The 12,672-nt window shown below is 51.0% G+C and overlaps 1 long non-coding RNA gene across 1 annotated transcript; it reads left to right on the top strand.

Annotated features, from left to right (window-relative positions):
* The first annotated feature begins 1,558 nt into the window (after window positions 1-1,558).
* LOC117888869 lies at window positions 1,559-5,157 on the top strand. Its single transcript, XR_004648382.1, has 2 exons — window positions 1,559-1,608; window positions 4,920-5,157. It is a non-coding gene; the product is annotated as an uncharacterized LOC117888869 (long non-coding RNA).
* The last annotated feature ends 7,515 nt before the right edge of the window (window positions 5,158-12,672 follow it).

Genomic DNA, 12,672 nt, shown 5'->3' with positions numbered 1-12,672 from the left:
CACTGCACTCTGCTACCCTCCTTCAGCCCCCATGAGAGTGCGCTTGCCTCCCACCCAACTGGAGCCTGCCTGGGGTGGCACTCCCCCTGTACCTCAGAGATGTGCTACGAGCCTTCCCCTGCCTTGGGCTGTGCAACGTGACAGGTTGATGGCAGGTTAACGGTAGTTTTTAAAACTGTCAGATGTTTCTTGGTCTTTCTCTGGAGCCTCAGAAGTGAGTGGTCAACAGAGACACTGTCTTATAAATGACAAGTTTCAGAGTATATGAATGCACTAAGGATGCAGATAGGGATCAGACATTTGTGTGAATAAGAACATCCACATTTACATCAGATCGGAGCGATGTGTATAAAGACTAGAATACCTCTTGGGGCAGGAGATACGCTACACGGTGGGCTTCTCTGGCCCGTGTTATGCCGGAGGTCAGACTAAACGACCGTAATGGGCCTCCCTGGTCTTAATCCAGGGGTTCTCAGACTGTACTGGTGACCCCTTTCACACAGCAAGACTCTGAGTGCCACCCCCCTTATGCATTAAAAACACTTTTTAATATATTTAACACCATTATAAATACTGGAGGTGAAGCGGGGTTTGGGGTGGAGCTGACAGCTCGCGACCCCCCATGTAATAACCTTGTGACCCTCTGAGGGGTCCTGACCCCCAGTTTGAGAACCCCTGCCTCAAACGCTATAAAAGCCAGTTGCTGTGGCCTAGGAGGAGGTCTGTGGACAGACTATTTTTGTAATGATCTGCTACGTGGTTTCTTGCTGCTGATCCCAAGTTCTGCAGAACAGGAACTTATGTCTCCTCTGGCCCCTGCCCTCTGTAATCTGACGTCTCCTCCTTTATTGAGTCCTGGCTGGTGAACGTTGCAGTCTATTCTCCTCCCCAGTCCCTGTTTAAAAGGAAACCTCCATCCTCTCTTCCCTGAACTTCTGCCAGTAGATGCCCCAGTTGTGGACGTGCCTCTTTCCCTACCCACCCTTCCTCTTCTGTGAGACCGATACCTCTTCTCCTCCCAATGTACAGAGTCACACACTGGATCTTTGACTTTTCAGGGGCAGATGGGATGAATACATGTTTTTCTGGAGGATAGGGGGCCAGCATCTTCTCATGAACCATCCCTGGGGTTCAGAGAGCGTGTCGAGATCTCAGAATCTCCTCACACAAAGCACTAACGATGATTTGGCATCAACATGTCATAATGTTTCATCAAAATGTTATGAAATAGCCAAGGGAATGTAGGCAGGCAGCTCCCTGGGCCTGTACTTAGCCTGCGGGATCACCCGGGAGCAGCCTTGGCTCTAGTGTGGATACGAGGTTCAGTCCAGCCTCATGCATTAAATAGAGATAGTGCCCTGGGTATTCGAGTGGATGCTCTCCGGCTCATCCTTCTCTAGGGGAGCCTGTTTTATTGAGAGTGATAATGTTGGACTGGAAAACTGGGTTCTCTCTTGAGTGTTTTTTGACGAGGGCCATGGGAATGTTCAATATTCCTGAGAGCGTAGTTCCTCCGAAAATAGAGTCATTTAGACAATGTGTGTTTTACTTATAGGTGTCATCCATTAGGGCGAGAAATAGACGTCTTGGCAAGGGGCCATTTCACTTGTGAGTAGCACGCACTCTTCTCTTTAATAGCGCACACTGGCCACAAGACTGCTTTAGGAAGAATGCACTTGCATGAATATTTTATTTACTGCTGAAATGAGTGAATTCTAATATTGAGGGACAGCCCAGAGAAAAACAGCATCTGGGCCTGACCTGCCTTATTCCTCAATAGACAAAGAAGCAAGATTACAGTTTTGTGGAAACCCAACTGCCTTTAACTTCCAGCCAGACATCTGCTACGGAAGGGAAGAAGGGACCCCACTTCAACACCTCCACTGGAAGGGTTGTGGAACGGTCAGTCTGGGAGAGGGCAAGAGTAATAAGTGCCAGCAACTAAGGAGGAGTCTCCCTTGAATCAGCTGGTTGAGTTGCTAGTTTTGGATTCAAGGGCTCTCTGACCTTGCACAGCATTGCCAGCATTGGTAGTAGTCTGCAAAGTGCAGAATGCCTCCAGCTTCAGTAAGAGTAAAGGCTGCTCACGCCCTAGGTTAGTGGCAACAAAGAATTCTAAGGGAAGGTGCTAACGGACTGTCGGCTATCTCTAATTTCTGTGGTTCCCCCTCTGCACTGAGCAGAGAAGAGCTGCCGCTGCTTTCAGTTCTTCATAAAATTCCTATTTGAAAAACAAAACAAAACAAAAACTAATCACCCCATCATTTTCTCCCCACATCACTTTCCAGGAACATGGAGGCGGACTCATCCATCCTGATTAAAAACCAGCTTCATAGAATCATAGAATATCAGGGTGGGAAGGGACCTCAGGAGGTATCTAGTCCAACCCCAAGGCAGGACCTAATCCCAACTAAATCATCCCAGCCAGGGCTTTGTCAAACCAGGCTTTAAAAACCTCTAAGGAAGGAGATTCCACCACTTCCCTCGGTAGCCCATTCCAGTGCTCAAATACTCATCCCTCAAATACTGCGGATTCTCCATCTCATAAGGTGAAACCCCTCTTAATTGTATTAATATGAAAACTAGTGGCATAGAACAGATTGTTCGTCTCTGTTGCGTTGTTTCTTTCCTGTAAATAGTTGTATGTAATTTACCATCTGGCATGGAGATCAAAATATCTAGACAGCAACTACTTTGAATACAGTACAAGTGGCAGAAAGTGTAACGGTGTAATGAATGGTTTTTCCACCTGAAGGGTAAGGTGGCCAGTGTATGTTGTTGACTCCATGTCATGGTTTTGGTGGTTTGCATGGGTATAACTGGTAGGCAGTAGTTGCACCTGACAAGTAATTCAGACAGAGAAGGTAAAGCCGCAGTTCTGCGCTGTGTGTGGCTGGACCCCGCACTGGGATCGCTCGGGAATCCTCTGTGGGGAGCTCATTGCAGGGCTGGGGCCTAAGGCACTAAGCAGACTTTACTGGTGGCTTCGAAAAAGAACTGCATTCCAGCTAACAGTGAGCATTTCCCTAAGCTCCGGCAGCCTTTTCATTCAGTTTGACAGAACTTGTATGACTGTCTGTAGGAGCTCTGCTTGGTGATTCCTGGTAAACTGCAGTCAGCACCCTCTGGGCAAGTCATAAATGTGTCCTGGGTCTGACTGTAACAAAACCAGTTATAGAGAAATGTCAGTAATGAACCCATCGTTTTTTAGACTTTGTAACTCATAAGAACACATTGATGCCCCCGTGCTCCATGTGTATTTAACTTTGTTACCAGGAGTAGTTCCACTGGTTTCATTTGGGACCCTGCACAGTAGTAAAGCTAAGCAGGTGCTTTGGTCTTGGCAGGATCGGGACCTTGTGCTTTAGACCCAAGGGAACTGATTCTCTTCCTTGGCATAAAACATGAAAGTGAAAGTTCTCATGTGACTGGGGGCTAGGGTGACCAGATGTCCCGATTTTATAGGGACAGTCCCAATTTTGGGGTCTTTTTCTTATATAGGCTCCTATTACCCCCCACCCCCTGTCCCGATTTTTCACACTTGCTGTCTGGTCACCCTACTGGGGGCTGGGGATCTGAGACAGACCCCAAGTATCATGAGACTCATGATAAAATTACAAGAATTGGCAACACTGGCAAGTGAGGGGTAAGATCATAGAATCATAGACTATCAGGGTTGGAAGGGACCTCAGGAGGTCATCTAGTCCAACCCCCTGCTCAAAGCAGGACCAGTTCCCGACTAAATCATCCCATCCAGGTGTGACGAACTGGGACTGTTCTTACTGTGGTCTGTGAATGCTGACAGGGGAGTGGGGCTAGGATAGTCTGCCCGAAGGCGAATACCTGGGCGTGTAACATGAGAGCCCAGGTGACACCGTGGCCCGGGAAACTGAACAAAGGCTGTGGGAGGGGTCGCTGAAGGCAGAGTCTTGGAAGCTGGGTGGTGAGATGGTGGGGAGGCAGAGATTGCTCTGACCTCCCAAGGGGGGCTGGGATGCCCTGGGACCCCAAGATGGACCTAACTGAGGGGGTCCCTGTTGTCTGTGCCTGCAAGACCTGTCTTGGACTGTATTCCTGTCATCCAAATAAACCTTCTGCTTTACTGGCTGGCTGAGAGTCATGGTGAATCGCAGGAAGCCGGGGGTGCAGGGNNACTCAGGGCCCTGCACCCCCGGCTTCCTGCGATTCACCATGACTCTCAGCCAGCCAGTAAAGCAGAAGGTTTATTTGGATGACAGGAATACAGTCCAAGACAGGTCTTGCAGGCACAGACAACAGGGACCCCCTCAGTTAGGTCCATCTTGGGGTCCCAGGGCATCCCAGCCCCCCTTGGGAGGTCAGAGCCATCTCTGCCTCCCCACCATCTCACCACCCAACTTCCAAGACTCTGCCTTCAGCGACCCCTCCCACAGCCTTTGTTCAGTTTCCCGGGCCACGGTGTCACCTGGGCTCTCATGTTACACGCCCAGGTATTCGCCTTCGGGCAGACTATCCTAGCCCCACTCCCCTGTCAGCATTCACAGACCACAGTAAGAACAGTCCCAGTTTGTCACACCAGGGCTTTGTCAAGCTGGGCCTTAAAAACCTCCAAGGAAGGAGATTCCACCACCTCCCTAGGGAACCCATTCCAGTGCTTCACCACCCTCCTAGTGAAAGAGTGTTTCCTAATATCCAACCTGGACATCCCCCACTGCAACGTGAGACCATTGCTCCTCGTTCTGCTCCCCTTCTGATGAGGGGGGAGGGGTGGATGGAGCATTTTACACCACTTTGCACTGGTGTAAATCACTCCACAGGATGCAGGGCAGGGAAGAATCAAGCCCTAGATCGGTTCAGTGTGTGATTGCTTGTGATCATTCTGTAAGTTGAAACAATCTTGTTTAATTTAGTGCTTATTTGTTATTCTTAAAACCCAACAGAGCCTGTCTTTCCCCCCCCGGAATGATGTGTCGTCTGTGCTAGGAATGATGGGGCTATCGAGCATTGTGCAATGGAGACATTTCTATGCAATGAGTATCAGCTAATCAATGGGAGCTCATCCGGATTCCAAACTCCATTCAACAGGAATGCAGCTCGATGCTCTGCAGATTGCAAGTTGCCAAAGTCACATCTTTAATAACTTCAGTTTTATCCATTTAATTTTAAAAGAAACCTTAATATCCTGTCTGCATCCTGGAGTTGTAACGACAAAGACTCACTTGTTGTTTGGGAACGGGCTGGGCGAGTGAGTTTATCCTGGAGATAAGGGCCAGTGTCTAATAACTCATTCATGGGTCGGAGTTCAGAAAAGCGTGGACACAGTGTATTCATTGCGTCAGGGATTAGGTGAGCTGTTTGGCAGCCCACGCTAACTGGTGGACATTGTTCCAGCACAGGAAGGCGACGTGCTTTCATTTCATGCTCTGTATTATCTGTATTCCAGCTCTAGGCTCTGTGGGGGTGGGGGATCCGGGGCAGGTTTGCTATAGCTCTCCCAAGAGCTTCTTAGCCCTTCCTCCTGGGAGATGGAGAGCTGGTTCCAAATGATTCGCTCTCCTACAAAGTTGCGGAGAGCTCTCCAGAGGCCACACGGTGGCAGCATTTGCCCAAGAAGCAGCTAGGCAAGGAGATTCTGGAACCCGCAGCGAGCGTCTGATTGCAATGCATTGCTTTTCTCTTTTGGAATACAAAGAATTGCAGCACAGCTCCCCCATCCAACTTTCTGTTCTAAGGACAGTTCTAGTATAAGGCTGCCATTCCCCCAGAGCTTCATTGTAAACGGCTTTCAAGGACACTGGAACCTCCGTTCTCTGCTCCTGCCGTCAGCCTGTTCTCCCCAGGCAGAAAAGGGCTGGGGGCTTTCACTTGTAGTGCTTGCTCCCGAACCCAACAGCCTACGTTGTTATTTAAGATGAATGGATTCCTGGGGTGGATGGTGCTGGATTAATAGCCCTAGAGTCGTCTCCTCGTTACCCGTGGAATAGGTACAAACGTCTCCCGGACCCATGCACTGTTTTTGCACTGGGTGGATCAGCTCAAGATAGGATCAGTTTTGGCCACCTTGCAGAGGTTCCTAGCGAGCAGTAAGGGGTTTTGTCACATAGCGCTAAAAGCGAGACTGATGTCACTCCTTCATTTCACATGGCCCCCACAACAGACAGCATTGTCTTCACTTGGGGCCCGTTCAAACCAGTGACCTAGACTGGAAAGTCTCCGCATCCCATGTGCCTTCAGTTCCCCTTCACATTATTTTCAGTATTTGTTGTTGTTTAAAGCATTGTGACAGTATCACAACGTGTGAGCAAACAGATGTCCAGCAGGGTGTGTTTAAGACGGTGCGTTTGTTCAAACATGAGCATGGGACAATTAACAATCCTGCCGAGCAAAGTGTCACTGGTACGTGTCCATTACATGAGCACAAGACACTAGTGAAGTGGCATGTGAATGAGCTGGTATGGACCGTTAACCAAACAGGCACTAGGAGGTAGGTCGCATACGGCAGTGTACCGCCCGGTCTGCTTGTCCTGTGTCATCCTGGGTCCGTCTGCTGCTTTGTCAGAACTGCTGTCTCCGCACCGGAGAGGAGAGGGCTTTCGTTCCTAAAACGTTGCGGGAAGGCAGTTCACTTCCATCTCCTTGTCCCTTGCTAATGTCTAGAGCAGGGTGGGTTTCCCAGCTTTCTGGCGGGTCCCAGAAACGAGCTGTGTTATCTGGGGCATTGCACAAGCTGTTCCTCTCAGGGTTTCTTGCTGCTGAATGAATGATTGAACCTGAGCTTTGATCAAGCCGAGGCAGCAACAATTACTCATCTTGCGAGCTCCGGGTGTGGGGAGGGAGGGAAGCCAGGCTCTGGGGAGAGCGACCACATCTGTCCAGCTGTTGGTGACACGCTTGCCTGGTCCGACAGTGTGATGACAGTCTCACATTTGCACAGGCTGCCTTCAGTCTATTCAAGTTGCGCCATCGCAAAGCAGGTGCGGATGCTGCAGGGGATCAATGTCAGGAGCCGAAATCCAGGAGCTCCCACATCAGCTGTAGCAGTGGAAGGTGTTAGTATCCTTAGGGCTATTCCGCAAGGCAGCCTGGCTTCTTACAAAGAGGCATCGGAACATTTTGATTCTCAAGCAGTCTCCCTGGCTGACCATCCCTTGACGTATCACACCGGGTAAGCTGCAGGCGTAGCCAGATCCAGCCTGGGCTGTTCTGCAGTGCAGGCCAGGGCTGCCCTTATCTTGAACCAAGCAACGCAGGGATGCCTAATTGAATGTAGTCTGTAGCATTTATAGGCTGCCAATCGTAGTATCTAGTTGGCCTGTCCTACCCGCAGTGCGCCATCCAGAACCAAGCTCCCGGGCCCCATTGTGCAAGGGGCATTAGTCACACTGGGCTGCCCTTTGGTTTTGAAGAGGACGGTGCTCCCTTTTTATGGAAGTTAGGTGTGGGCCTCAGCATAGGCTGCTGGTGAAAATATTCACTGGGGGGCTGAGCCCGTCCCATGCTCACCCCACAGCGTCCGCTCCTGACCTGTGCGCCTGGGTCCTGCTCCGGCCTCTTGCCACTCAGATTCGGAGGAGCCCGCCACAGTGGCACTTGGCGGGCATGTCTGTGTGCAGGTGGGGCCCTCCCCCTGCTACACCCCACTCCCTTCCTGGCCCTGGCGGACATGGGCGTTGCCTGCTGAGCTGGGCAGCAGGGTGGCTCAGAAAACAGACAGGGGAGGCTGAGCGCTCTGTAGGCCTAGCCACGCACTGCCTATGGGCCGTGGGCTCCTGGCACCTGTCCGGTACGGTCTCGTTTGGGGATAACACGGATGTTCTGCGATGGCAGTAGCTGCATGTCTTGGTGTTCCAATGGCTAAGAGGACTTTGCTCATTTGGGCCAGGTGGATACTAGACTGTTTAGTTCTGCTGCTTTCCATGGCATAGGAAAGAAGGTTGCATGCTGTTCCAGAATGTTCTATCCCAGCTGAGCTCTGCCAGGCTGTCGCTCAAGATCATAAGCACCAACCTCAGGGCAAACTGGTAAGCCAGGGCACAAACCCTCCATTGCCTGGGAGCTCTCTACTTCGATTTCACCAGCAAATGATCAAGCGTAAACTTCCCAGGCACCATAACAGCCTGAATATGGAGTCACAGGCCGTCCCCTCGGGTCCTCTGCTCTGTGACGTCACCTCCCTTCGTGATGGACGGGCCCTTCTACCAAGTATCACAATGATATTCCGGTTGCTCCCAGGCTCAAAGACCAGTTGCTTGCCCAAGGTCTGTTGCACTTTAGAGCTCCCGCCAAAGACAACACTTGGAGCCAATCCTAGAATAAACTATCGAACGATTTGTTATGTATGAAAAGGAAACGAGAGTTCTTGACGCGGTTAAAGCAGGTAAGCGTAGATGCACACAAACGCGTTCCAATGTTAAGCTTCAAAAAGTAATAGAAGCGTCCATAATAAACAAGCTGTGTGTGTCCTTTAGGACTAGTCCAGGCTAAGCATGGGAGAGCTGTTGCTTATGCCTAGTAATCCTTACTCCAGTTCCTCCTTGTTAGGGGCTTTTGTCCTTTCCCTCCTTCTGCTGCGAGTTGAAAACTCAGCTGATGGAGGAATTCACTTGCAGGTCTCATCTTCATAGGGGAAGAGGAAAGGTAAACATCAGTCTTTGGTCCCTTTTAATGTTCCACTCTGGTCCGTCTGGCATTGATAGGCCTTCTTGGTCAGGCAGGACAATGAGACCCGCTGGAGACCAGCACGTCACGCTGGTTATTGTCTCTCTCCTGTCTGGTGATTTACACAGTTGCAAAGGCTGATGATGCAAATGTTCAAATCTTACCGTACAGTGTGGGCTACAGCTGTTATACGTGAGATTAATGCAGGCAGCAGCTCACAAGCGTTCAATAAAGTCTAATCACGAAACACATTCTGTTCATTCGAAAGCCTGTTTTACCACTGCTAACGCACAGGTGAGCCAGACAGTGTATTTGTCAGTGTTCAGTGGAGATGTGGGGAGCGTGGCATGGCTGGCACCAGGCCTGCTGGGCAATGTGCATCAGGCCTGGGCGCGTGTGCATCAGCTGGGATGTTGAGTGAGGAGGCGCCATTGTTCTGTAGGAAAGGTGGCCGCGCTGTTTCTCCGGCAGCGCCGGTTATTGAGGGGAATCGGAGGTGAAAAGTGGGTCAGTGTCGCCCCTCCGGATTACTGTGCCTGACACAGCAGTTCCCGGAGAGTGAATCAGTTAAACTAATGACCCTCCCTAATCCCAGACTTCACTCAGCTTCCCAATATGTCAGTTTATGCTGCATTTGTTCCTGAGCCGTAGCTGTTCTCTCAGGCTCCCCTCCCATCGTGTGCAGTACGATTTGTCGGAGGAAGAGCGCTGTACTCTGCATTTAGAGAGATTGAAAGGGAAGAGTTTCCAGTGAGCCCTGTAGTGAGGGTGCTTCTGGCCAGCAGCACCCCATACCTCCTCTCTCCAGGCTACCCTTTATGGTTTGGACACCTTATTCAGGTCCCACCTAAGGATACATGTCTGCTGTCATGCCCACAAGGAAGTGAGATAATAACAAACCAAACCAAAACTCCTTCCTCCCAGATCCCTGGTGTGACCTGTCTGATCTGTGCACTTTCTGGACTGTCAGCTCTTTGGGGCAGGAGCTGTCTGACCTTTGCCACGCTGGCATGGCTTACAGATAGCTACACCACTGGCCTGAGAGCCATCGTCCTCAGGGATGTGAGTCTTTGCAGTGCAGCTACCCTGGGGGAATGCAGCTCACTGCTCTTCCCTCGTGTTCTGAGCCATCTGCAGGAGCCACCCGCATTTAAATCTACTTCTGCCAGCAGCGAAGACGCCCAGGTCTGAATTTACCCAGACTAGCCATAGTATTTGCCTGGTATCACCTTGAAGCTCAGCTGAGTGGATTCCCCCCACCTGCCCCATCATATTCCTCAAGAAACTTCAGGAACCTCCTGGAAAGGCCAGGAGAGAGGTGGCCCTCATCTCTCAGCTTGTTCATGTTTATGTAGCTCTTGAGAGCCGAGAGACGGTATAATGCATTTGTCTAGCAAGTGAAACACGAGTGCATCTGGGCCTCTGAAAGGGCTTCCCCACATAAAGGAGTAATTTCTGCATCCCACGGGAGCCTGTTACACCTTCCTCAGGTCCCCTTATTCACTATGGATTCTTTATTCACTACAGATGATCATTTTATGCAGCACAAGCCAACAGAAGGAGCCGAGACGTGGATCAGATAGTGATCTGTGCAGATGGAGAGGCAGGGAGGCGGAGAGAGATGATAAATGGATAGAAAGAGAGCGGTTTGCAAATCTCAGAGACGATGTACGGTAGTGTAAGTGGATGGCCTGAGCAGATTTCTTTGCATACAGCATTTTTTAATCTGAGAGAGCGAGAGAGAGAGAGAAAAAATACGTCTCGTTGCTTTCATGACTTCCCTGGGGCAGCAGTGGCACATTAAGGGGAGGAGGAGAAAAAATCATCAGAGGCACCAGGTGGCTGAATATCTAGCAGCTTAATTGATTTCCCTTTAATGAGTACAAAGCCTGTATCTCCTGACCAACATCCAGTGCCAGCCTCAGAGCAAGCCGTGTCCTCCAAGGGCTTTGGGGTAGCTCGGTGTGTGTGTAGGGGAGGCAGGGGTCAGAGCTGGCAGACGGAACAGTGCAGGATTAAGGACACTGTGGAAGTGGGTTTGTTGGGACACATGAGGAGAGGTAATTTTGCTGCCTAATGCTTGTTGTTATCCACCATTCTGTCTTTCTGGTCTGAGCTGATCTGATCTGTTTTCTGGAAGAGGCTGACCCAGGTGCCACTCACATTGGTATAGGTACGTCTCTCGGGGTGTGAGAGATAAAACTACACCGACCTAACCCCGGGTGTAGACAGCACTAGGTCCATGGGACAGGCCCTCCCGTTGGGACAGGGAGTCTGCACTGAAGTGCTACAGCAGCGCTGCTGTCGTGTTTTAAGTGTAGACGTAGCCTTAGAAATGGTGACTCTGGGAATTGGGCAGATCCCAGGGGACTTGCATCTGAGTTGCTATTTTCTCTTCATGCTCCTCTCCCCATCCAGCCCTACTCTTCCCCCTCCATTCTCTGGAGCGTGGGTTCTCAACCTGGGAGCATGGCCAGCCCTCCAGTTTTTTTGCTCAGAGGGGTCCTGAAACTTCTTTCTGTTGTAGCTTGTGGTGGCAGGCTGGAGAAGGCAGAGCGCCCCTGCTCTGGAGCAGAGCACGAGGGGAGAAGCAGAGGTCTGAGCTCCCAAGAAGAGCGGCTCCGAAGGACACGTTGAAAGGAGCTTAGTGAATGACACAAAAATGTGATCTTTCAAATCCAAGGGCCACGTTCGGCTCTGTCAGTGCTGATGTAAATCTGGAGAGAATCCAGCTGAATCACTCCATTTACTCCAGGGTAACTAATCAGCACAAGCCTATTCGTGTGCCTGTGGATGGACCTCACTGTCTCCCGGGAATCAGTCGGTGTCGGGGGTGCCGATGCGTTATGGGACCAGGTTCATTGAAGTCAGGCGGTTACGTCTGCTTACACTGCAGTCCATGGAGAGCTTTCTGCTCCCCCCCACCCTCAGCAATAGCCAGTGATCCTCTATTTCTCTTCAGGAGCGGGAGGAGTGTCTCTGTTCTTGCTGGGTGCAGAGATGCACCATGCACCCATTCCATCGCCGGCAAGGTGGGGGATCCAAAAATAACCGCATTAGTCACGGCACTGCCTAAGAATCCCTGAGAGGCTGCGGCTGAGTCACTCGCTGGCGTAGCGAACGGGGCCTGCGTGCCTGGGAGATACTGTACTCCCTCTGCACGTCTTTACGAAGCAGTTCCCAGGTACAGCAAGGTGCTGTGACACAGAGGTGCTCTGGCAGGTATATTACCCCTGTGTCCAACCATCTTCTTAATATTTCACCGAGGGGGTCATGTGGGGTTTCTGCCAACAGCTAAGAACTGGCTGATTGTCATGGTTATTGAGGGAGGTTTGTACGGGAAGCAGTTGTAGAGCTAGGTAACGTGCAGGATGTGGTGTGAACCTGGCACCTGAGGCGGAGGAGCCTGAGAGCTGACCCGAGCTACGTGAGACCCATGGAGAGCCATCGACTGAGCTAGTTGGTGTTTGCCATCTTGGCCAGATGCAGACTTCGGCATTTGCAAAGACAAAAGAACTCCAATAAAAGTCTCTGAACGGGGAGCTCTGGGCCATGGGACAAGAGAAGAGGAAAGAGGAGGAATGACTCTGCCAGGGGGGTTGTCTCATCAACGGCGAACCCCAGCTTTCGAGACTGGGCAAGCGCTGTTTAGAACTTATTTGGGGGAGAAATGCCGGGTGAGACAGGAAAGTCACTGGTTACTACGGCCAGGCTATAAACGGCGTCTGACGTGTTTCTTTTACCTGTGGCCTTACGGTCCCAGATCCTTAGGCTGGCTTGGGTTGGTCTCTCTCCCTCGAGCTGTTAAACCAACGTCAGGCTGGCTTTCCTCCACAGTTGCCAAAGTGCCTCGTGCTAAGGAGAGTGTCGAACTGGGGGGAAACCAGGGACCCGGGTGCCCTGCTTCTCTGGAGGCAGCGAGTTGGTGCCCATTAGGGCTCCCTCCTGCTGGGAGTAGGGTGTGGTAATTCTCCCCAAATGCCTCAGGTAACCCCCCAAAGTAACAGACAGACAGACGCTCTCTCTCTGTACTGG

Source organism: Trachemys scripta, chromosome 16 (genome assembly GCF_013100865.1).
Source record: "Trachemys scripta elegans isolate TJP31775 chromosome 16, CAS_Tse_1.0, whole genome shotgun sequence".
NCBI classification, from domain to species: Eukaryota; Metazoa; Chordata; order Testudines; family Emydidae; genus Trachemys; species Trachemys scripta.
The sequence above is the reverse complement of the archived record's forward strand: the minus strand, read 5'-3'. Positions and strand labels throughout refer to the sequence as shown.